At 41.4% G+C, this 27,162-nt stretch overlaps 1 long non-coding RNA gene across 1 annotated transcript; it reads right to left on the bottom strand.

Moving 5' to 3' along the window:
* Window positions 1–750: 750 nt before the first annotated feature.
* On the bottom strand, window positions 751–27,162 carry LOC145114917 (uncharacterized). The gene is made up of 3 exons (XR_013711334.1): window positions 27,062–27,162; window positions 19,804–19,865; window positions 751–824 (listed from the first exon to the last, which is right to left on the bottom strand). It is a non-coding gene; the product is annotated as an uncharacterized LOC145114917 (long non-coding RNA).

The following is a 27,162-nucleotide window of genomic DNA, read 5'->3' on the forward strand; positions in this document are numbered from 1 at the left end:
GGCTAGGACCCAACACAATATTCTACAACATGGAAGAAGGATGTCGTAATCCGGTCGCAGAATATTTGAAGGTAAGTGAATGACGGTTCACTAATTTTTCCACCATGAAAAAACGAAAATAGAGATTAAGTATTAAATGTACCGAAAACTCCTAAATCTTTTGAGATTCATTGAACTTTTCAATGGCATGTTTAAATCTGGATATGCCCCTCGTTTTGTGACTGGGATGCCGAGGATCACAAAACAAGGTGTGAATAACCATGCGAATGTATGTGGTGCCCTCAATGTTACAATCACCTAATTGACATGCCGGTTAACCACACACGCTCCATCGTCTATGACAAACATCGAGTCACCCTTTGCCACAATGCCAATCCCAACTTAGTGTGCCGGTTAACCACACACGCTCCACTAACTGTCTCGGCAAGGGTACAAAGTGTAATTCCATGGAATTGCATCAAATTCACTTTTCCTAAAGTATCAGGGTTGTGTATTGGAGATCTTTGGGGTGCCTTATACGATTGATCTGATCCCTATTCCCATGGGGGATGTTTGCGTGATTGTGGGTATGAATTGGCTGATCCTATTTGGTGCCATGATTGATTGTGAGGGACAACACATAGTAGTTCGAACTCCAAGTGTGTTACATCCCAAAATTTTAACAAATTTAAAACTTTTCAAAACAACTCATTTACTAATTAAAGTGTTACAAAACCATTGTTTCAAAACATTATTTGAAATCAGAGTTTCCCAATATCCAGTCAGTTATAAAACCAAGGATGTGTATGGTCACGCCTTCGCGTTACCACGGTCCACTGAAGTACCTGAAACCATAAACCAAAACTGTAAACACGAAGCTTCGTGAGTTTCCCCCAAAATACCAACATACGAACAATTAAAATATGCAAATAACAGCATGAACTGGTTCCACAACTAAGAGATTGGATTACCCCTGAGCCCACAGTATGAGTCTGGCTTGCCTACCGGGCTCCCAGCTCATATCTGGCTTGATCCTGATCGCACAACATGTAATGTCCGTGTTTCTAGGCTAGGCATTAATGTTGACATAATAGTCTAGGTTAACCGTTGTGACTCATTTTGAAGAAATGAAAAGGAATTATGTGAATATTATGTGTTTTATGTGTTTTATGCTTAATTATTAGGGTTTAATCAATTAAGACTAAAAAGGAGCGTCGAAAATAAATATTAGATAAAGTCGATATTTATTAAGAAAGTTGTAGTGGTCGTGACAAGGATTACGGATATATAAAGAATGCCGAAATCCGAGTTATAACGAAGAAGTTATGACCTGTCGAAGTTTCGCGATAAACCGGCACGGTGCCGAATGTCGTAAAAAGTGAGTTTTTGATAAACTACTTTTTAGCCTTAGTGATCTAAACGAAACTCGTAGTGTTCGTTAAACCGAGAGTAGGTATAAAAAGAACGCCCAAATCTGACTTCGTATGAGGAAGTTATGATTTTTCGAAGTTTCAGCTTAGCAGTGGACAACTAAAAACTCGAATTTTAGATCGAGTGATTTTTAGCCAACACGACCTAAACAGGAATCGAAGGTCTCGTAAATAGTAGCACAACGGTAAAAAGTCTGATGAAAACGGACGTCGGATGAAGAAGTTATGAATTTTTAACGGATTTCCTGTCCCGGTCTGTTAAAAATAATAATATAAAATTTAAAGTCAAAATTAGCCGACGAAGTCTAAACGAAAGTTGTAGAGCGGAATTTCACCTACGCGTGCATATATAGAACGTCAAAAACAGAACTCGTATGCGAAAGTTATGGATTTTAGAAGTTTTGGCGCGAAAATCGAGAAAAATCCCCAAAACCGAGGAATTTCGCACACGTGGACTTGGGCCACGTGTCCTCGCTTCGCATCCGACGCGTGTCCGAGAATGGCTGAGTCATCCGAGCAGCTGGCAGACGCGTGTTCGAACCCGGAGAGCTGTCCGAAGCCGCCTCGCCTACGTCCGACGCGTGTCCAGTGACTCACCGCATCCGAACCTTCGCATGAGCCACGAGCCCCCCTCCTCGGATTCGGACTTCGGTCCAATCAGAGGCTGCCAGCAGCCCCTTCGCATGCGCAGCCCATGTGCTCCTCGCTCTGGATCTGCGCCACCTGGAGGCTTCTCAGCCGTTGGATCAGGAGGCTCGCACCTATAAATAGGAGGGTGCGAGACCTCCCAGGTATATTTTGGAAAAGTGTCACTTTTAGCCCCTAAACTCATATTTCTTTCATTCTAACTTCCCCCAAAGCTCCGGTATTAATTATAACCCCCGGAATACGCCACGAAGTGCCCGAGAAGCCCGGAAAATTTATTTTTTCGGTTTCGAAGCCCGACTTTTGCAGAGCCCGGTTTCTCAATAAAACTCTCGGTTTTATTCGAAACGATCATTTTAGGAAACGAATTGCTGCCCGATTTTCATTAAATCAAGTGAGTGTGTAGTTACTTTCACCTTACACATAGATATGAAGTATTTTATATAAAGTACGTGTTGTGTGAATATATATTGTTTGTTTATTTGAGATGGATGCTGAAGGAATGATTTATACATGTTTTTAAATAATTTAAACTGTATATGTATTTTATCTACAAAAATGTTGGGAAAAAACATGGGTAGATGAAATAGTGGGTGTATGATGAAAGGTGAGTTGGATAGATGAGATAATCAGTGGTAGAGATCATGAGTTGAGAGTGAGTGGTGAAATGAGATCATGAGTTGAGAGTGAGGGGTGAAATATGAGAAAAGCCCTTACCCAAACGTTGGCGTGAGTGGTGCAATATGAGAAAAGCCCTTACCCAAACGTGGGCCCCCGTCATTCAGCAGAGTATGGATGACAACCATGGACTATTCTCGACAGTCTGTGGAACACTAGCAGGCCCGCAACCTGTAGGTGTATGAACTATATGTTCATCTGCTGTACTCTAAAAACCCATTGACATGTATCGCAGGGGGGGGGGGAATACCTGTGAATAATATTATCGATAAATGAGAGCTATGGACTTAGCGCATGTTGAATAAACCTTGGCAGCTATGGACTTAGTGCGCGTTGTATAAACCCCGGTGACGATGTGACTTCGTGTCTATTCCTTAGGATGAATCCTTAGGAAGGAGTGATAGTTGATTCTTAGGGTAAACCCTTAAGAAATAAATAAGATAATGGGGTTGGGGTAATTCGGTTGATTGATTGATGTTTAAGCATATTAAATTATGTATTGTGGGTTGAAAACCCTATATGCTCACCAGACTTCCAAGCCTGACCCACTCAGCTTTTTATATTACAGGTAGTGGACCCCGAGCATAGTCGGATGATGATGATGAGTGATTTTTCGATTATAGGCCAGTAGTTATAAATAACTGTTGTAAGGCTTATAATGTCTTGTTTATGCTTTTGATCTGTATCGGTACATGACATCCCGAGGTTTTGATATAAAAGGAAATTATATATTTCTTAAAGAAAGGTTTTGACAAACTTTTATCATGTTTTGTTTTGGGGACCAATTCCGCAACATCTTTTAAAAAGATTTCTCTGATTTTATTATAAAAAGCATAAATTAAATCGGTCTTTTCTGGCCGAGAAATTAGGGGATGTCACAGTTGGTATCAGAGCATTAGTTTAAGCGAACTAAGAAATTGTAGGATTTCTAGACTTAAACTTAGAATGCTAAGTGATGATTGTGAGATGAGTGTCTACCATAATTTAGACACGAGCACTAGTTTATTTTAGGAAAGATGCCTAAAATGTTTTTATGTGCTAAATGCTATATGTTTGCCATATATGCCATTATTTGTTCGGATCTATGGTCTGTTGCCGACCGGATCTGGAAACCTTATGTGTGTAGGATGCTAAACGTATGATTACGATATTAGAACTAACATATAAACATTTCGGAGTAATAACGAAGATTTAACGTCTATCGAAAATAAAGATCTAAATTCACCTACGATTGGTGTATAGATCGAAATGGAAAGTACGCAAAGTGAATTCGGAAACGATAATCCGCAGCCTGAGCCAATCACGACGACTGGGGTGCAGGCAATGGTACGTACGATGTTGGATGAACAGATGGAAGAAACAAAACGTTTACTTCAACAAAGTAAGGATGAACTTACTGTGCCAGTATGTCAGGCATCTGTTCTCGAGGCGACTATCAGGGTTGCTAAGTCTATTGAAGAAATGATCAATGACAGGACCGCCAACAAGGTTGAAGTTGACAAAAAGAGGAAATTTGAGGGGTCTTCAAGGCCCAACAAGAGCAACATATCCTCAAAGTCTGGCAAAAGAAGAGCTAAAGGAAAATGGTGCGGGAAGTGCAAAAATAAACACTCTGGGAATTGTGACGGGAAGGTGAAGTGCTTTAGGTGTGGAGAAATAGGGCATTACACCAATCAGTGTACAATTCTCAAGGGTGTGTGCTATATATGTAAGGAAGAAGGCCATATTTCTAAGAACTGTCCGAAGAACAATGAAGTAACAAGGCCAAGTGCACCGCCAACTCCAAGGGAATTTCAGAATATCTTTGACGAAGCAATTAATAACGCTAGGAAGTAGAAGTAAAGACTTGATACCCAAAGATCAAGTTACAAAGTAATAATGTGAATAGTAACAAGTGGTTTAGCCTATTCGAGGCATAGTATAGGGTAAACTTGAACCTTTGTGTAATCGTTTCAAGGAAATAATATAAACCCTGGTTTTGTCATCTGATGAATGGAATGGTTGGTGTAATTCTTGAAGTTGTCCCATCGTCTGGAATTTCCATCACCAACCAAGTTGAAGTAGAATTGATGATTGAAGATACGCATGGAAGAAGTCCTAGTAGAGTCTAGGAAAATTTTATGATTAATTGGACACATTCGTATGTGTTAAATTGTTTTGTGATTTTAGGACTTGGGGATTGCGAGACAGTACTTGGGACGAGTATGAGTAGGTGTGAATAGTAGTAGAGATCTATACTACTGGAAGCACAGGACTCACACTTGGATCAGGGAAAGTCACAAGGTTACCAAGGAACTAGTAATTGATTCCATCTTATTCTAGCCTGTCGTTACCATCGTTTCGGTAATGACTAAGAAGATAATTGTTATTCCGACCTTAGAGGTCATATCGAATCGAGTTCGACTAAGATGAGTGTGTCGCGTGGTTCCGGGAACCAAGTTCGATGTAGCATTTGACTTAAGCCAAATGATTGAAGTGAAAGATGATCAAAGCGATCAATAGAAGTATCGCACTCATTGTTGAAGAAGTTGGCAGTTAGAAATGATACATGTTGAACTGTGATTATTTCACATTAGAACATGAAGGTAGGTATAGTTTGTTCTGAAATTTGTCCCTAGGAGATCTGAGTCTAAGTAGTGCATTATACAATGAGAGATCATTAGAACATGACCCATCGGTCTGTTACAATAAACGAAGGAAAATACTTATTCTAAGAAGAAGAAGGAGTCCTCAATAAGGATTTATTTTGTAACTCGAAGGTTACAATTGAAATTCCTACGAAGATCTGAAGATTTTTAGGATTCGTCGGATATTACCGAAGGTTTATCCAAGGCTTTTCTTCGATCGCGACTCCATTGACAGCTTTGACCCACAAAGGAGCTGTTTATACTTGGAATGAGAAGCATAAGGAAGTTTTGAGAAGTTAAAGAAGACGTTGTGCGAAGCACCGATTCTTTCGTTACCTGAAGGAGTTGATGACTTCACATTTTATAGTGATGCATCTGGAGTTGGGTTAGGTTGTGTTCTGAGCCAAAGGAATAAAATGATAGCGAATGCATCGATGCAATTGAAGGAGCATGAAAAGAACTACCCCACTCATGGTCTGGAGTTGACAGCGGTAGTATTTACCTTAAAGATATGGAGGCATTATCTTTACGGTACTAAGTGAAAACTTCTCACTGATCATAAGAGTCTTCAATATCTCTTTAATCAGAAGGAATTGAACATGAGGCAACGACGCTGGCTAGAATTACTCAAGGACTACGACTGTGAGATACTTTACCACCCTGGTAAAGCAAATGTTGTTGCTGATGCTCTCAGTCAGAAGGTAAATCTTGAAAAGAAAAGGCCAAGAGCGTTGAGAATTGAAGTTGTCTCGACAATTGTGGAAAGTATAAAGAAAGCTCAGGAGGAAGCTTTAGAGAAAAATGATCGAAAGGAGGAACGTTTGGGAAAAACGTTGGTGTTTGATACAAACGGTCAAGGATTGAAGGTATTCAAAGATAGGATTTGGGTACCTAATATGGGAGGAGTAAGAGGTCTTCTGATGGAAGAAGCTCACAAAACCATGTACTCGATTCATCCCGGCAGTACAAAAATGTATAGGGATCTAAAACCCTATTATTGGTGGCCGACGATGAAGTTCGATGTTATTAAGTATGTGGCCGAGTGTGTAACTTGTGCTAGGGTTAAGGCACAACATCAGAAATCATATGGGAGTTTAGAACCTTTACCTGTACCCATGGGTAAATGGGAGGACATTACCATGGATTTTGTGACTAAACTACCCAGAACAAGGAACGGTCACGACATGACTTGGGTGGTCATTGATCGCTTCACTAAGAGTGCGCATTTCATAACCACCAACGAGAAATGGTCTATGGATAAACTTGTGAATTCTTATGTGAAGAAAATTGTGAGGCTTCACGGTGTTCCGTAAACGATTGTAACTAATCGTGATAGCCATTTTACCTCAAGGTTTTGGAGGAGTTTATAAGAGAAATTGGGTACCAAGTTGTGTTTGAATACAACTTACCATCCGCAAACCGATGGTTAGAACAAACAAACAATTCAAACCTGGGAGGATATGCTGAGAGCATGTACCCTGGAATTCCAAGGTAACTGGGATGAACATTTACCTTTAGTAGAATTTTTCCTATAAATAGTTTCCACTCAAGCATTATGATGGCACCTTATCACGCTTTGTATGGGGAAAAGTGTCGAACGCCGTCATGTTGACTGGAAGCTAGGGAAAAGCAGTTTATGGGACTGAAATAGTCCATCAGACTGCTGAAAAGTTGAAAGTGATTAGGGAAAGGATGTTAGCTGCTCAAGAGAGCTATGCTGACAAGAAAAGATAACCGATATCATTCAAAGTTGGAGATTCGGTTTTACTTAAAGTCTCGCCGTGGAAGGGACTTATAAAATTTAGTAGAAGGGGAAAGTTGAGTCCAAGGTTTATGGGACCATTTAAAGTTCTTCAGAGGATCGGGAATCAAGCTTACAAGCTAGAATTACCGGAAGAACTGGAGGGTATTCATAACACCTTTCATGTGTGTTATTTGAGAAAGTTCACGGGAGATGTGCCCGACATAATTCCCATTTCTGAATTAAGGTTGGATGAAAACAAGAGGTTAATGGAAGAACCAGAGGGAATCGTTGACCGTAAGACTAAGAAGTTGAGACGCAAGATGGTCAATTTAGTGCTTGTGCAATGGAAACATACGAATGGGCCAAATCTCACTCGGGGAAAAACGGAGAGTGACATGATGAGTCGCTACCCGTATTTGTTTGCCGATGTGTGATTCCGGGGACGAAATCATTCTAAGGGGGAGAGAATTGTAATGCCCGTGTTTCTAGGCTAGGCATTAATGTTGACATAATAGTCTAGGTTAACCGTTGTGACTCATTTTGAAGAAATGAAAAGGAATTATGTGAATATTATGTGTTTTATGTGTTTTATGCTTAATTATTAGGGTTTAATCAATTAAGACTAAAAATGAGCGTCGAAAATAAATATTAGATAAAGCCGATATTTATTAAGAAAGTTGTAGTGGTCGTGACAAGGATTACGGATATATAAAGAATGCCGAAATGCGAGTTATAACGAAGAAGTTATGACCTGTCGAAGTTTCGCGATAAACCAGCACGGTGCCGAATGTCGTAAAAAGTGAGTTTTTTATAAAGTACTTTTTAGCCTTAGTGATCTAAACAAAACTCATAGTGTTCGTTAAACCGAGAGTAGGTATAAAAAGAACGCCCAAATCTGACTTCGTATGAGGAAGTTATGATTTTTCGAAGTTTCAGCTTAGCAGTAGACAGCTAAAATCTCGAATTTTAGATCGAGTGACTTTTAGCCAACACGACCTAAACGGGAATCGTAGGTCTCGTAAATAGTAGCACAACGGTTAAAAGTCTGACGAAAACGGATGTCGGATGAAGAAGTTATGAATTTTTAACGGATTTCCTGTCCCGGTCTGTTAAAAATAATAATATAAAAATTAAAGTCAAAATTAGCCGGCGAAGTCTAAACAAAAGTTGTAGAGCGTAATTTTACATACGCGTGCATATAAAGAACGTCAAAAACGGAGCTCGTATGCGAAAGTTATGGATTTTAGAAGTTTTGGCGCGAAAATCGAGAAAATCCCCAAAACCGAGGAATTTCGCACACGTGGACTTCGGCCACGTGTCCTCGCTTCACATTCGACACGTGTCAGGGAATGGCTGAGTCATCCGAGCAGCTGGCAGACGCGTGTTCGAACCCGGAGAGCTGTCCGAAGCCGCCTCGCCTACGTCCGACGCGTGTCTAGTGACTCACCGCATCCGAACCTTCGCATGAGCCACGAGCCCCCCTCCTCGTATTCGGACTTCGGTCCAATTAGAGGCTGCCAGCAGCCCCTTCGCATGCGCAACGCATGTGCTCCTCGCTCCGGATCTGCGCTACCTGGAGGCTTCTCAGCCGTTGGATCAGGTGGCTCGCACCTATAAATAGGAGGGTGCGAGACCTCCCGGGTATATTTTGGAAAAGTGTCACTTTTAACCCCTAAACTCATATTTCTTTCATTCTAACTTCCCCCAAAGCTTCGGTATTAATTATAACCCCCGGAATACGCCACGAAGTGCCCGAGAAGCCCGGTAAATTTATCTTTTCGGTTTCGAAGCCCGACTTTTGCAGAGCCCGGTTTCTCAATAAAACTCCCGGTTTTATTCGAAACGATCATTTTAGGAAACGAATTGCTGCCCGATTTTCATTAAATCAAGTGAGTGTGTAGTTACTTTCACCTTACACATAGATATGAAATATTTTATATAAAATACGTGTTGTGTGAATATATATTGTTTGTTTATTTGAGATGGATGCTGAAGGAATGATTTATACATGTTTTTAAATAATTTAAACTGTATATGTATTTTATCTACAAAAATGTTGGGAAAAACATGGGTAGATGAAATAGTGGGTGTATGATGAAAGGTGAGTTGGATAGATGAGATAATCAGTGGTAGAGATCATGAGTTGAGAGTGAGTGGTGAAATGAGATCATGAGTTGAGAGTGAGGGGTGAAATATGAGAAAAGCCATTACCCAAACGTTGGCGTGAGTGGTGCAATATGAGAAAAGCCCTTACCCAAACGCGGCCCCCGGTCATTCAGCAGAGTATGGATGACAACCATGGACTATTCTCGACGGTCTGTGGAACACTAGCAGGCCCACAACCTGTAGGTGTATGAACTATATGTTCATCTGCTGTACTGTAAAAACCCATTGACATGTATCGTAGGGGGGAATACCTGTGAATAATACTGTCGATAAATGACAGCTATGGACTTAGCGCATGTTGAATAAACCTTGGTAGCTATGGACTTAGTGCGCATTGTATAAACCTCGGTGACGATGTGACTTCGTGTCTATTCCTTAGGATGAATCCTTATGAAGGAGTGATAGTTGATTCTTAGGGTAAACCCTTAAGAAATAAATAAGATAATGGGGTTGGGGTAATTCGGTTGATTGATTGATGTTTAAGCATATTAAATTATGTATTGTGGGTTGAAAACCCTATATGCTCACCAGACTTCCAAGCCTGACCCACTCAGCTTTTTATATTACAGGTAGTGAACCCCGAGCATAGTCGGATGATGATGATGAGTGATTTTTGGATTATAGGTCAGTAGTTATAAATAACTGTTGTAAGGCTTATAATGTCTTGCTTATGCTTTTGATCTGTATCGGTACATGACATCCCGAGGTTTTGATATAAAAGGAAATTATATATTTCTTAAAGAAAGGTTTTGACAAACTTTTATCATGTTTTGTTTTGGGGACCAATTCCGCAACATCTTTTAAAAAGGTTTCTCTGATTTTATTATAAAAAGCATAAATTAAATCGGTCTTTTTTGGCCGAAAATTAGGGGATGTCACAAAACATAAGTCTGGCTTGCCCCCCAGGCCCACAGCTTATGTCTGGCTTGCCCCCTGAGCACTTTCAATCATCGAACTGAAATACCCTCAAGCCCTTAGTATGAGTCTGGCATACCACACGGTCCTCAGCTCGTATGTGGAATGCACCTGAGCTCTCAATATGAGTTCGGAATACCCTGCCCGATCCTCAGCTCATTTCTAGAATGCTCCAATACCCTTAAGCCCTCAGTACGAGTCTGGCATACCATACGGTCATCATCTCGTATCTTGAATGCACCTGAGCCCTTAGTATGACTTTGGCATGCCCCGCCCAACCCTCAGCTCATATATGGAATGCTCCAGGGTTTGTTGGCTACAACACGAAGCAGTACAACCTCAACCCAACACAATGTGTCGACATATAACAGATAACAAACATGTGACAACCTGGAAATTCCATCTAGTCAAGTCAACCAATGTTAAACTCGTTTCTGTTATCTTTTAACACTGTTTAAGGGTTCATTTAAGTTTTCTAAACTTAAGTACATCCAAGGTTGAGTATAGGGATGAGTTTCCAAAGTCGTAAAGTAGCAAATTGGGCCATACACTCCTTTAGGAGGAGTATACGGTCGTACACATGGGTGTACGGCCATACACCCCCCTCATGGCCGCACACCCACCCCTATATAAAGGGTAGACCCCTTTCATTTCATTCCTTTCACTCCTTGGCACCACACTACTTATTCTCTCTCAAAAGTTTCTTCAACCGTGAACCCTCCAAAGCTTCAAGAACGTGAGTAATCCATCCTCTAACTTGTTATCCTTGAAATACCACTCTATCTAAGCCTTGATCCTATAAGATTCGTCATGTTCTTCATGTCTTGAAGAGAGTACGGCCGTACACCTTCATAAGGTGGGCCGTACACTCCTTAAAGGCTCTCCAAAGTGAGAGTTTGACCCCTATCTTCTAGTTGGACATGACCCTAGCCTTGTTACACCTTAAAGTTGACATTTTGGGCATGAACATGAAGGGTGTACGGCTGCACACCCCTATGTACGGCCGTACACACCGCTTAAGGCCGTGAACCCACTTTGATGATCTCTATTTGCCTCAAACTTGCCCTACAACCAAGCATGGACCTAGAACACTTCATGGATGCTAGTATAAACCTTGGAAACACCTAAAGAACACATCCCATCATGAGTGTACGGCCGTACACTCATGGGCCGTACACCCATGGACGTACACACCTATAGGGTGGTCGTACACCTCCCTCACTCAATCCCATAAGGTTCTAACACTTAGTGCAAGTGGTTCCAAGTCCCTAGAGTGGTTTCTTATTGTGTCTAGTATTGAAATACCCTAATTTGGCTCCTATATGTATTATTACATGTTGAATAGGATCCAATCGTGTTCAAGGTTTCACTTGACACTCAGCATCCCGTATCGACCCTTCAATCAAACCACTCGCTCGAGGTGAGTTCATACCCCTACGCTTTTACGATTTTTAATGTTTTCAGGGGGGAATACAAGCCAAATACAAAGTATTTTATTAAGTTTTAAAACTTATTAATACAGTCAACGATTTCCACGTTTAATAAAATATTAAGATATTTTATCCCTTTTTGTACTATGTTGAGAATAAGGGACGCTCTTATTTTGGAAATCTAATTTCATAGTTTTCAGAAAGGTTTTACAAAGCATTTTCCGTATCATTTCAATAAAACTATAATGGGTATAGTTTGGGAGAATTCAATATATAGCTTTTACCAATTCAGATTTCATGCATGAGTGAATATATATAAAATATGACAGATTTAGTTTATGGTATATATTTTCTCAGGAGTATAATATATAATAATTATTTAAGGATGATTATTACTATATACTGAATTCCAACGGATTCAAATACCAAAGAATAAAACTGAATTTCATGTAAACTAGATTATATAGAATTGTGAGGCTCTACTTCAAACCTGTACTCTTAGGAGTACTTCATTAAATCCTATCCCAGTATAACCAGAGTCTCCTGGAGGGAGAGCGTGAGATTTGTGAATAGATCTATTCGGGACTGACAATCCCACACCTGAACTGCTAGCTACAGTTAGGCAGGCATGCCTGGGGTGACAAATGTCATTTAATCGACGCCTGAAGAACGTCGAAAAGGTCGCATTGGTCATATCAAGCATGGTTATATAACTCACAATAAGTATAAACTAATATTTGTTTATAGGATTTCATTCTTCATTAGTTTTATTTTAAGTAATAAAACTACTTTCATATATACTGATAGTAATCAGGGTTTCCAAAAGTTCAATGCATAAAACGATATAAGTATGGTGAATACTTGTACCCTTCAATGTAGAACGGATAGTTCAATAACCTGCATTTAGGGAAAATATAGGATTTTCCCAGGATAACACCGATATTTTTAGAAACTGATGGTTTATCATTCAACTAACGGATATTCATATTCATTCCATGACTCCTTGGATTATGCATAACTAGTATGAACCTAGAAGTCATGGAAGGAATGGGTTTTAATCGTACTTTTCATGAGAAAATAAGGGATTTTCTGGAGGAACTCTTTTCAAAAGGATCAAAGAACATTTTTCTCCAAAAACTAAATGCTTATGAACTCACCAGCTTTATGCTGATACTCTTTCAAAACTGCTTGTATTCTCAAGAAATCAGTAGACAGGTACCTCCAGGAGTTTTGAGAAGACGGAGCGTTAGGGTCACGTCTATCCTATTTTGATTATATCTTTGTCGTATTCAAAACTATGTTTTAAGTAAATGTAAACCTTTTTCATATATTTATTCAATGTATGGTTGTGTTTACTATGATTGCTATGATACAATTGTTGTGATACTACACATGACGTCCTCCACCCCCGAACGTTTCCGCCGTTCCGGTTTACGGGTGTGACAGATTGGTATCAGAGCTATTGTTTATTGTGAACTAAGTATGCCGAACCTTACATGGTATACAACTATAAACACTAAGGGGCCGAAGCGCTCTGAACTAAAAGTATACTTTTAAAAATATTAGTATTTTTATAACAAAGTATATAAGTATACCGGAGTACCAGAATCCGTGTCATTAGTAGAACAAAACAAAAGTATTTGGATGTTGGACATTGCATTTAAACCTGGACAGTTATGTAATCATATCTGGAATCAATATAGCCTGATCAACTATATTCATTTGAGATATGACCAACATGTGTTTCGGAGTGATTGTAGTGGTGCAACAAGTCTAAAACTTACCTAGATACCAGAAGAGTTCCAAAACCAAACATAAAGGATTAAAATACTATAGGAGTAATTTAGGATGCTATAACAACCTAACCAGAAACTTACAAAAATTCATTTTTCAAGAATCAATCATGTAACTATAATACAATGGAAGTATTATTAGATTTGATGCCTATTAACTATCCATTTACCACTATCTCGTGTAGATAGCATGGTTGGATTCCATCTCCCTGGCGACCCGTACTTTCCCAACCAAGGAGATAATGGATGGCTCAAGCCAGAGCCAGAAGAAAACCATGAAATTCCTTTGGACGATGACTTCGCCGAACAACTTCCTGAAGAGACTGACTCAGAACCCGAAGTCAAGAACCTACCTCAAGTGGCCCAAATACCAAATCCTAACCATCGACTTGAATTCCAAGGTCCAACGCCTATGTGGGTTGGGAGTTTGAATAGGTGGAGCCACGAGCAAGGCCAACCCCTCCCATACAATGGAAATCGCAACTTCTACAATCTGAATGAAGGAGGCCCCGCAGACAGGGCCCTTCCAATCCTGATACGCCGAGTGGCTCGCAATGTGGAGCTAGGTGTGGCAACCCTTCAGCAAACTGTGGAACTCGAAGCGGATTCAAGCACCAGCACATATTGCATTCGTCACCTTGAAATTGCTCATGGGAGAGCTGCAAGAGACAATGAAGCTCTGCAGCGAGAATTAGCTACAACCCGAGCCGAAGTCATAGAGCTCCGAGCATGCCAGTCAGAGGACGAGAGACGCCTACTTGGTGTGGAACGTAAGCTGGCCGAATTAAGGTTTCATTTGAGGGGTGCCCATCGTCGATAGGAAATACTCTACTTATCCTTCCTTTTTGGTTTAAGGAATAACTTTCGTATTTATGTTCTAAGTAGCTCTTTTTCCGTAAACATTTATGTCTTGCAAGTACTGTCTCAGTGGTCCTTCATGTTGCCAAGATTCTCTCTCTGTTGGTATGATTTAGACCTACTCTTAGGTCAAAGTTTTCGAACTATGTGTAATCTCAGTTTCAACTATAGTGGCAACAATCCTATTTCAGTTAAAGATTATCATTATTAAAAGTATACCTTAGATCGGTAGCATGCTAACTAAGCAACTTTATCAAAGTCATACCACTATTTTGTCTTTGAAGCATATAACATAGGCTGTACTCTTACCCTAGACAATCATTCCTTTTCCCCATCGATTTCATGTCAGTCTCCATAAAAAGCTTCGATGTCATAATCGACATGAGATGGTTGAGCCCAATCGTGCTGATATCCTTTGCTTCGAGAAAGCCATTCATCTCAATCTTCCCTTTGACGAAGCCCTCACTGTTTACAGTGATAAAATTAGTTTGAACCTGCGTATCATTTCACGCGCCAAAGCCCATAAGTATCTGCGGAAGGGATGCCATGCATTACTGGCTCATGTTGTTAACGAAACCCAAGTAGTTAAAGACATCGAGAGCATCTCCGAAGTCTACAATTTTCCTGATGTCTGCCCCGAAGACATTCCAGGGATTCCTCCCGAGCGCCGAGTTGAGTTTTGTATCGACTTAATCCCCGAAGCTACTCTTATATCTAAATCTCCATATCGTCTAGCGCCGGCGAAAATGTAAGAGTTATCCAGCCAGCTCAATGAGATGAGTAGCAAATAATTCGTAAGTTTATTGTATGTGAACTTTATTGTGTTCAAATCTTTTCGAAAGTTAGAAATCGATATCCACCAATCGAAGGTAACTTAGTTCGGATGACACTCAGTCTTTAACTATCCTACAAACTTACTTCTATTCTTGCTAGGACCACATCTTGGGGATGTGGGTCGAATCAATGAGAACCAGATAGCAAAATGGGAAATTTTCATGCATATATATAAACATTTAGGATACATCCAGAGGAAACCATTGTTGCTCACAAGCTTCTTTTCTTGACATGTAGCAGCTCATGTCTCCGAAGAAACATAACCAACCCACCAGTAAGACACCAATCCTTCAGATGGATTCAGCTACGTTCCAAGCTACTGTCACAGCAGCCGTAGCAACCGCCATAGTTGTCCTTAACACTAACAACACAAATGTGGGTGGAAGTGTTACCGGCAATCCAAATCTTGGTGATAACCAATTTCAACAACAAGTTCCTAGTAGAAAGGACACACCTGATTTCCAACCTAATATCCTGAAAGGAAAGTTCGAGAATGAGAAAGGGAGTTCTTCAAACCAAGGACCTACTAAAAGGCAACGAACTGGGGCAGTTAATACCCCATTCAGCCCTGCTGTTCCAACACCAACCACACCATACTTGGGAAACCTCCCGTACTGCAGCGAATGCAACTACCATCATTATGGAGTCTGTCGAGTGCTGCATTGCACTAGATGCAACAAGATGGGACACATCGCCCGCATCTGTAGGACCCTAGTCGAGTTCATCACTCCGACTACCAATGTTGGGACTAGTCCAACATGTCACCTATGTGGTGGAGTAGGACATTTCAAGAGAGACTGTCCAACAAAGAAGAACGACGAGGAAGCAGGAGGAGTTTGACCCCAGAGAATGGGGAAGCATCAAAGAACCCTGCTATATTTTGGTACGCTTTCGAAACCCCCAATAATTGTTCATAATTGTGATTACTCTCTCGTTTAAATTAGATCACAACATTCCTATAAAAATTTGAAGCCCTAATGGGTAAACTATGATGGCCGAGTGTATACGTTAGAGTCAATTATAGTTATAAATGACTTGTATACACCAAGCAATTATAGAGAGATCTAGTAAGAATCATTTCATAAAAAGTTCGTAATTTCAAAGTATCAGAACCCTCGAATTAGTAGTACCCGCCAACTTCGAATCAAAAACAGAAAAACACCAGAAGCATTCATCCAGAGTCACCAAGGTCCTAACAAAACGCCCCCTCCGGACTAACTTAACGCGCGATTCTACGACGTCATCCTGCTTAGTACGACTGAGTCTACGTTATACCGAACCCGCTTGTCCCCACGGAGACCCTTTTATCTTAAATCGCTCGATCACAAAACCCTCGTCACTCGTAACGGCAAACTGGATGCTAACTTCAGAAATTCGTCTCTCTTCGAAACCTGAAAGTATTCATGAAGAGTATGAATCAGAACAGCGGATACAACAGTGAAGATCCGCTGAAATATCCAACGAGAGTCCAAATTCAAAATGGAGAGACTCACCCGAATATACCTTCGAGAGGTAGTCCGCTTTCATGAGGAAACCGTACCCATTATCTCCGATCGAGATCGCAGGTTTACCTCGAGATTCTGGCAGTCACTACAGAAGGCTCTTAGAACTAAGCTGGATATGAGCACGAATTATCATCCACAGACAGATGGACAGAGTGAGAGGACAATCCAGACATTGGAAGATACGTTGAGAGACTGCGTTATCAACTAGGGCACGTCGTGGGACACTCATCTATCCTTATTCGAATTTTCGTACAACAACAGCTACCATACCAGTATCAAGGTTGCGCCGTTTGAAGCCCTCTATGGCCGTAAGTGCAGATTCCCTCTGTGCTGGGTTAAGGTGGGTGACACGCAGCTAGTCAAGGTTCAAGTCCCCGACAACACTCTCACGGGTCTTGAGATCATCTGAGAGACGACTGGAAAGATCGTACAAATCCAGGAACGACTAAAAGCATCAAGAGATAGACAAAAGAGCTATGCCAACAAGAGATGAAAACCCTTGGAGTTCCAGGTTGGTGACCATGTTCTTTTGAAGGTCTCACCCTGGAAGGGCATGATACGCTTCGGAAAGCGTGGAAAGCTAAATCCAAGATACATTGGACCGTACGAGATCCTTGCTAGGATCGGTCCAGTAGCGTACCAACTCCAGTTACCCCGAGAACTTAGCAACGTCCATCCCGTCTTCCATGTGTCGAACCTAAAGAAGTGTCTGTCCGATGAGACACTCATGATTCCTCTCGAAGAAATCGAACTAGACAAGAGTTTGCACTTCATGGAAGAACCTAATGAAATCATGGACCGGGAAGTCAAAACGAACGAAGCAGAGTCGCATCCCGATAGTGAAGGTTCGCTGGAATGCCAAGCGGGGACATGAATTCACTTGGGAGCGCGAGGATTCAATGAAACAGAAGTACCCTCATCTCTTTCCAAGTTCATGATTTAAATCTCTATTCTTGAATTTCGGGACGAAATTCCTTCTAACAGGGGGATGATGTGACAACCCGAAACTTCCATCTAGTCAAGTCAACCAATGTTAAACTCATTTTTGTTATCTTTTAACACTGTTTAAGGGTTCGTTTAAGTGTTCTAAACTTAAGTACAACCAAGGTTGAGTATAGGGATGAGTTGCCAAATTCGTAAAGTAGCAAATTGGGCCATACACTCCTTTAGGAGGAGTGTACGGCCGTACACATGGGTGTACGGCCGTACACCCCCCTCATGGCCGCACACCCAGCCCTATATAAAGGGTAGACCCCTTTCCTTTCATTCCTTTCACTCCTTGGCCGCAAACTACTTCTTCTCTCTCAAAAGTTTCTTCAACCGTGAACCCTCCAAAGCTTCAAGAACGTGAGTAATCCATCCTCTAACTTGTTATCCTTGAAAGACCACTCTATCTAAGACTTGATCCTTCAAGATTCGTCATGTTCTTTATGTCTTGAAGAGAGTACGACCGTACACCTTCATAAGGTGGGCCGTACACTCTTTAAAGGCTCTCCAAAGTGAGAGTTTGACCCCTATCTTCTAGTTGGACATGACCCTAGCCTTGTTACACCTTAAAGTTAACATTTTGGGCATGAACATGAAGGGTGTACGGCTGTACACCCCTATGTATGGCCGTACACACCGCTTAAGGCCGTGAACCCACTTTGATGATCTCTATTGGCCTCAAAATTGCCCTACAACCAAGCATGGACCTATAACACTTCATGGATGCTAGTATGAACCTTGGAAACACCTCAAGAACACATCCCATCATGAGTGTACGACCGTACACTCATGGGCCATACACCCATGGACGTACACACCTATAGGGTGGTGGTACACCTCCCTCACTCAATCCCATAAGGTTCTAACACTTAGTGCAAGTGGTTCCAAGTCCCTAGAGTGGTTTCTTATTGTGTCTAGTAGTGAAATACCCTAATTTGGCTCCTATATGTATTATTACATGTTGAATAGGATCCAATCGTGTTCAAGGTTTCAATTGACACTCAGCATCCCGTATCGACCCTTCAATCAAACCACTCGCTCGAGGTGAGTTCATACCCCTACGTTTTTACGATTTTTAGTGTTTGTTAGGGGGGAATACAAGCCAAATACAAAGTATTTTATTAAGTTTTAAAACTTATTAATACAGTCAACGATTTCCACGTTTAATAAAATATTTAGATATTTTATCCCTTTTTGTACTATGTTGAGAATAAGGGACGCTCTTATTTTGGAAATCTAATTTCATAGTTTTCAGAAAGGTTTTACAAAGCATTTTCCGTATCATTTCAATAAAACTATAATGGGTATAGTTTGGGAGAATTCAATATATAGCTTTTACCAATTCAGATTTCATGCATGAGTGAATATATATAAAATATGACAGATTTAGTTTATGGTATATATTTTCTCAGGAGTATAATATATAATAATTATTTAAGGATGATTATTACTATATACTGAATTCCAATGGATTCAAATACCAAAGAATAAAACTGAATTTCATGTAAACTAGATTATACAGAATTGTGAGGCTCTACTTCGAACCTGTACTCTTAGGAGTACTTCATTAAATCCTATCCTAGTATAACCAGAGTCTCCTGGAGGGAGAGCGTGAGATTTGTGAATAGATCTATTCGGGACTGACAATCCCACACCTGAACTGCTAGCTACAGTTAGGCAGGCATGCCTGGGGTGACAAATGTCATTTAACCGACGCCTGAAGAACGTCGAAAATGTCGCATTGGTCATATCAAGCATGGTTATACGACTCACAATAAGTATAAACTAATCTTTGTTTACAGGATTTCATTCTTCATTAGTTTTATTTGAAGTAATAAAACTACTTTCGTATATACTGATAGTAATCAGGGTTTCCAAAAGTTCAATGCATAAAACGATATAAGTATGGTAAATACTTGTACCCTTCAATGTAGAACGGATAGTTCAATAACATGCATTTAGGGAAAATATAGGATTTTCCCAGGATAACACCGGTATTTTTAGAAACTGATGGTTTATCATTCAACTAACGGATATTCATATTCATTCCATGACTCCTTGGATTATGCGTAACTAGTATGAACCTAGAAGTCATGGAAGGAATGGGTTTTAATCGTACTTTTCATGAGAAAATAAGGGATTTTCTTGAGGAACTCTTTTCAAAAGGATCAAAGAACATTTTTCTCCAAAAACTAAATGCTTATGAACTCACCAGCTTTATGCTGATATTCTTTCAAAACTGCTTGTATTCTCAGGAAATCAGTAGACAGGTACCTGCAGGAGTTTTGAGAAAACGGAGCGTTAGGGTCACGTCTTTTCTATTTTGATTATATCTTTGTCGTATTCAAAACTATGTTTTAAGTAAATGTAAACCTTTTTCATATATGTATTCAATGTATGGTTGTGTTTACTATGATTGCTATGATACAATTGTTGTGATACTACACATGACGTCCTCCACCCCCGAACGTTTCCGTCGTTCCGGTTTGGGGGTGTGACAAAACATATACAAATAATCAGGCAGACAAGATTACAGGTAGTCCTACAGATCTTCCAAACTAGCATATCAACAACTAGCATAATCATGCATATCTATTCTATGCTGAACATATGAGCGAATAGCAAGATATCAAACCAATGGGTCGGCCTTGGTGCCTTCGACCCGTAAGTATGGTGAGCAAAACTCACCTCAACAACTGAACCCACAAATGAATCTCTGATTGCAGATCCTCTAAAAATCCTCGCGCTATCAAAAACCAAAATGACAACCCATTAATAACTAGCTCCTGACTCACACCATGGGTCCAAATTAAGGTAAAAAAACCTTTTTACCCTTCCTCAAACTTGGCCCAAGACCAATGCCCAAACTAGATGACCAAAAACCTAAAATTCAAAATAAGCTTCTAAGGCCCAAATATGGCCCAATTTTCCAAATTGGGCCCAATTCCTTTCATGGCCTTCAACCAAGAAAATCCAAGAAGTCACCAAAAGCCCAACCATAAAAATCCAGATGGCCCAACATGGCCCAAAACAACCAAGCCCAAAACTAAAGCCCAAAACGAATAAGCCCAAGTTTGCTGAGTATGCGGGGGGTACTCAGCCTGTACGCTCAGCGTACTGCATGAAAGGCTTGCACGCGCAGCGTACATACTTGTACGTCCATCGTACTCACCGGTTATGGCCAACTTTACAAATTAACACTTAATCCATTGAGACTTTGATCCAAACTCAGATTTGACTTCCCCAAGGCAGTTAATCACATAAAGTTGCCAACTTTATGTGCATGCATGGCTAAATGGGACTCTAGAGCTCAAAGGAGCTTAATACTTGACTTAATACATGTATGAAACCAAAACTACCATAAAGTTTGCATCTTTATGACCAAGGAACCCATAAAGTATCCAGATCTTCAAAGACAAGATCCAAAAACGACCTTAACTCCCAAACCAACCAAAAGGACCAAAATGACCAAAAATGAGTTAAGAAGTAGATCCATGAAATAAAATGGAAAGGTTTGAACTTTATACCTCCCACGCCACCAGAAGGAGATGCTAATGCTGGATCTCAAAGCCTTCCTCCAAATAACACGTCTTCAAGCTTCTCCTTCTTCTTCTAGATCCACAAAAACCTCACAAGAGCTCAAGATCACCAAACATGGGCTAAGGGACGAATTAGGGTTTTTAGGGTATGAAGGTTGGCTTAGAAATGATCAAAAGAGGCTAATATAAAGCTTATATAAGGTACATCACGAAAAATTAGGGTTTTCTTACTCACCCTTGTATGCCCAGTGTAATCCTAGTACGCCTAGCGTATGAGGCCTCACACTCTCGCTCCACCATTCGCAGTACGCTAAGTGTACACCACTTTACGCCAAGCGTACTAACCTCCGCAGAAGTACGCCCCGCGTACTCCCTAGGTACGCCCCGCATACTAGGGTTCTTTCTAAAACCCTAAAACACTCTGAATACCATAACTTCTTTGTCTTAAGTCTGTTTCCAACGAACTTTATATCCATGGAAAGGTGACGAAAAGCCCTACACTTCTATCAACTCATACCAGCCCTAAGACCTTACGAATAAAAATCCAATTTCCATAAAGCCCGAACGGACGCTTTACCGAAATACCCCTAAGCTCCAAAACACAAACCGAATACCCGAATCACCTCAATTACATTACTCGCACCCAAATGGGTCTATATCTCACCTTTCCAAAGGCCTTAAGCCTTATGATGACCGATCCTCGTCCCACAGCCTCGAATTAGGAATCGATTCGGAACAGGGCGTTACAAAGTGGGGGAGAACTGGTTACTTATGGAGAGGGCACGAGGATGGGTTCAGAGTTTTGTTCAGTAGCCAGGGCTCGACAATATATTCAGCATGGGTGTGTAGGCTACTTGGATTATATAGTGGATACGCGTGTGGGGAATCAACTTTCAGTTTCAGAGGTCCCAGTTTCTAGGGATTTTGAAGATGTGTTTCCAGAGGAGTTATCCGGTGTGCCTCCTGAGAGGCAGGTCAAGTTCAGGATTGACCTTGTGTCAGGTGCGGCCCCGATTGCCAAGGCGTCGTACTGCTTTGCACCACCTAAGATGCAAGAGTTTTCATCTCAACTGTAGGAGCTGCTAGGCAAGCAGTTCATCAGGCCGAGCAATTCTCCGTGAGGAGCGCCGATACTATTCGTCAAGAAGAAGGATGGTTCACTCCGGATATGCATTGGTTACTGGGAGTTGAACAAGTTAACGGTGAAGAACCGTTATCCTCTTCTGCAGATTGAGGAATTGTTCGACCAGTTGAAAGGTGCATCTTGGTTCTCCAAGATAGATCAGAGGTCTAGGTATCATTAGGTGAGATTCAGAGAGGAGGACGTGGAGAAGACCGCATTCCGGACTCATTATGGGCATTATGAGTTCGTGGTGATGCCATTTGTGCTCACCAATGCGCCTGCAATGTTCATAGATTTGATGAATCGGGTATGCAGGCTGATGCTCGATCGATAAGTTATTGTGTTTATTGATGATATCTTGGTATATTCCAAGACCAGAGAGCACTATGAGGGTCATCTTGGCGAGCTTATGGGGGTTTTGAGACGAGAATGACTTTACGCTAAGTTCTCAAAGTGAGAGTTTTAGTTACAAGAGGTTCAGTTCCTTGGGCACCTCGTTAACCAGGATGAGATTTTGGTCGATCCAGCCAAGATCGAGGCTGTGATGCAGTGGGAGGTTCCGAAAATCTCCCTTAGATATCAGGAGTTTCTTGGGTTTGGCAGGGTACTATCGGAGATTTATTTAGGATTTATCATAATTGCGGTACCCCTCACTCGTCTGACGAGGAAGGGGGTGGATTTCTGATGGGGCCCTGAGCAGCAGTCAGCATTTGAGACTCTTTGGCAAAGATTATGTGAGGCCCCGGTATTGACCCTCCCAGAGGGAATTCAGGATTTCGTGGTATTATGTGATGCTTCCATTATTGGCTTGGGGGCAGTCCTCATGAAGAGGGGGCGTTTGATTGCTTATGCTTCGCGGCAATTGAAGCCGCATGAGATGCGGTATACCACTCATGATCTGGAGTTGGGGGCAGTGGTTTTTGCCCTCAAGATTTGGAGACACTATCTGTATGGGGTCTGTTGTACTGTCTACATGGATCACAAGAGTCTGAGGCATATTATGGATCAGCGGAACCTGAACATGAGGCAATGCAAGTGGCTGGACCTAGTCAAGGATTATGATTGTGAGATCCTTTACCATCCGGATAAAGAGAATGTAGTGGCGGATGCTTTGAGTCGCAAGTCGTTTGGGTCTTCAGATAGGGTGTCGTGTATGAGGATATCACTGGATTCCCCACTTTTGGGATTGATCAGGGAGGTTGAGGCCGAGGGTGTTCGGGAAGAGAATTGGAAGAAAGAGAGAATCATGGGTGAGATTGACAGATTTATCTCAGATAGCCGTGGGTTGTTGACCCGATGTGGTCAGGTCTGGGTTCCAATGTATGGTGGGGTCAGGCAGATTGTGTTAAAGGAGGCTCATATGTCTCATTTTTCTATTCATCCAGGGGCCACCAAGATGTACCAAGATTTGATATTGAGCTATTGGCGGTCGTGTATGAAGAGAGAGATAGCTTGGTATGTTGAGAGATGCATGACCTGCAGGATGGTCAAGGCTGAGCATTAGAGGCCGCATGGCAAGCTCCAGCCTCTGGAGGTTCCCACGTGGAAATGGGAGCAGATTTCGATGGATTTCATCACCAAGTTGCCGAAGACAACAATGGGTTTTGATGCTATTTGGGTCATCGTGGATCGATTGACCAAGAGTGCCCACTTCCTGGTGATTCGTGAGAGTTCTTCGACCGAGAATTTGGCCGATGTGTATGTTCGCGAGATCGTTGCTCGCCATGGGGTTCCGGTCTCCATTGTTTCAGACCGTGATGTTCGGTTTCACCTCCTTCTTTTGGCAGAAGTTCCATGAGGAACTGGGCACGAGGTTGCACTTTAGCACTGCTTATCATCTGCAGACCGACGGCCAGAGTGATCGGACGATAAGAACTCTCGAGGATATGTTGCGGGCATGTGTTATCGATTTTGATGGGAGCTGGGACTCCTACCTACCTCTTGTGGAGTTTTTCTACAACAACAGTTATCACTCCAACATTGGTGATCAGTCTTTTGAGCTTTTGTATGGGCAGAGATTTCGTACATCGGTTTGTTGGGGCGAGGTTGGTCATATGGTTATAGGGGGGACCGAAGTGGTCCTTCCGATCACGGAGCTGATTCAGCGGATCAGGCAGAGACTGCAGACCGCTCAGAGTCGGCAGAAGAGCTATGTCGACCGGTGCCGATCCGAGTTGGAGTTTCAGGTCGGCGACATGGTATTACTGAAGGTCTCACCGTGGAAAGGTGTGATACGCTTCAGGAAGAGGGGGAAGTTGGGCCCCCGTTATATTGGGCCTTTTTCGGGTGATTGCTAGAGTTGGCAAGGTTGCTTACAGATTGGATCTTCCCGAGGAGCTCAGTCAGATTCACAACACTTTCCATGTTTCGCAGCTGCGAAAGTGCGTATTGGATGAGGATGTAGTGATTTCCTTAGATGATATTCAGGCCGATGAGCGCCTGAACTATGTTGAGAGGCCGGTGGCTATCTTGGAAAAGAAGGTGAAGGTTTTGCGTAACAAGGAAGTACCTTTGGTAAAGGTATGGTGTCAGCATCGGAGGGGCTCCTAGTGGACCTGGGAGCCGGATGATGAGATGCGGGAGCATTATCCAGATTTTTTCACCGCAACAGACTTCGAGGACTAAGTCTAGTTCAAGTGGGGGAGAATTGTAACATCCCGATGTTCAGGTACTTCTAAATTTATCCCTTTAAGTTTACTATATGACATTTTGGTCCCTAATTTCAAGAGAATGTGCCTTGAATCCCTAGTGGCGTTCTCGTAAATTTTAGGGCAGGAGAAGTACACCAAGCGTACATGTGTGTACGTTGGGCATACACTTATGTATGCGAGGCGTACTAAATAAAGTTGGAAACCCTACTTTTTTGGGTTTGGGTGGTATTTAAGCATCTTTATGGCCTCATTTCTCTTCACCTAATCAACCTCTACCCTCTCTTCGTGATTTGAAACCCTAGAAGCATCTTGTGAGGCCATTTTAAGCATTAAAGAGTGTGTTTGTGTGATTAGAAGAGGAATGAAGAAGATCAAGCTCAACTTGGAGAAAGAGGCACCTTAGATATGGGATTCATCTTTCATTTGCAAACCTTTCAAGGTATAAATCTTGCACCTTTGTCTCTTAATCTTATAGATCTAGTTATGGGGGTTTTATGTCATCTTTTTGGTCCCAAAATCCTCATCTTGAGCATGGCATGTTCTGGACGTTTTGAGTTGTCCTTTCAGACCCTAGGAGGGGTCCTTAGCCATAAAAATGAAGTCCCTTTGGTTAGTTTTGCTCCATGCATCTTGTAGGAGGTCTTAAGGGATTAAGACCTTGTGTTAAGTTCTTATTAGGCGTGTAAAGTCATAAAGTTGGAAACTTTATGACTCTAGGGTGAGTTTTGGTCATGGATATGAAATATGGGATTAAGTGCTTAAGCCATTAAGCACTAAATGGAGTTTGGAAGCTGCGAGGGTACGCCCCATGTACATGGGAGTACTCCCCGCGTACTCGGTCAACCACCCCAATGGTGGTCTCCTGCGAGGATTCGCGTACGCTAAGCGTACCTCCGGCAGTCCGGGGTACGCCCCCGCATACTCGCATGGGTCAGCGTTGTTAAGTTGACTCGGCTGGGTTGACTCAATTGGCTTAGTGGGTTTGACCAGTGGACTTTGACTTTGACTTTGACCGAGTTTGACCAAGTTTGACCTTGAGGGTATTTTGGGTATTTTTGGATTTTGATGGAATTGGTCATTTGATGGAAATAGGTATCGGTTAAAGAGGTGAGCTTCGAAGTCGGACCTTATCAGTTATGTTCAGTCTGCGAGGTGAGTTTTCCTCAATCCACTTATAGGTCGAAGGCACCAAGGCCGACCCTTTGGATTGTTATCCTGGTTTATCGTATGATTGTGTTCTGTAGTGATCTGTTAGATCGGTATGCTGGTAGATAGGATGTTAGCATGCGATAGTGAACTGTAAATCTGCCTGTTTGTATGATGCCTGGTTATACGTTTATTAGCATGTGATAGTGAACTGTAAATCTGCCGCCGTCCGGGTGTGTGACAAACTTCTTACTAGATGCATCCTTTACCATATACTTAGATTCCATGGCATCCCAAAGGTCCTTTGTATATACATTGCGTTAATAGATATCAAAGAGGGAGTCAAACATACCATTCAATATGTGTTCACGACATACGTAGTAACCATTATCCCATTTGCAGCAACGTCTGGTGTGTTCCACACTTTCATTTTTTTGGCATCTGGTACAAACGTACCCAAAGCATGAACACCTTTCGATGTGGCGAGAAGGAAGTTCATTTTCTTTTTCCAACGACGAAAGTCATTACATTTAATATTTTCTAGGTTTTCGAATTTTGAATGACATGTACTTTACACGTGAAGCTTCTTGGAATGTTCTTAAAAATGTCTTGTATTTCTAATATATATATATATATATATATATATATATATATATATATATATATGTGTGTGTGTGTGTGTGTGTGTTTCCGGATATGTAATAAAAAGTAATTATAATTGTTCTTGACATTGACTAGTCCAAACATAAATTATTCAAGTATAAAGAGGGCAACATGACCATCAACTCGTTTCGTATTTCATATTCAGGTGGATTCGATAGAGGATGCATCAATTTTGTTTGGTATGCAGCCCAATACATTGCAGACATCAAATAAATCCAAAACATATGATAACATCTTGAATGTTTAATGATGCGATGTTGATAGTGCGTGACTATAATGTATACCCCAACTTTTTTATTTCCCATATGTAAAAGTCCTAAGTTTACAAAAATATTATTCAAATCTTACTTGAAAGTTGTAGTTGGATACATGTCTGGTCTGCCATCTTTCATACTTGCGCATCCTCCTTTAAAGAACCATCTATACGTAAGGAACGAGATCATCAAAGA

This window comes from Lactuca virosa, chromosome 5, assembly GCF_052849685.1.
Source record: "Lactuca virosa cultivar CGN04683 chromosome 5, Lactuca_virosa_CGN04683_v6, whole genome shotgun sequence".
NCBI classification, from domain to species: domain Eukaryota; kingdom Viridiplantae; phylum Streptophyta; class Magnoliopsida; order Asterales; family Asteraceae; genus Lactuca; species Lactuca virosa.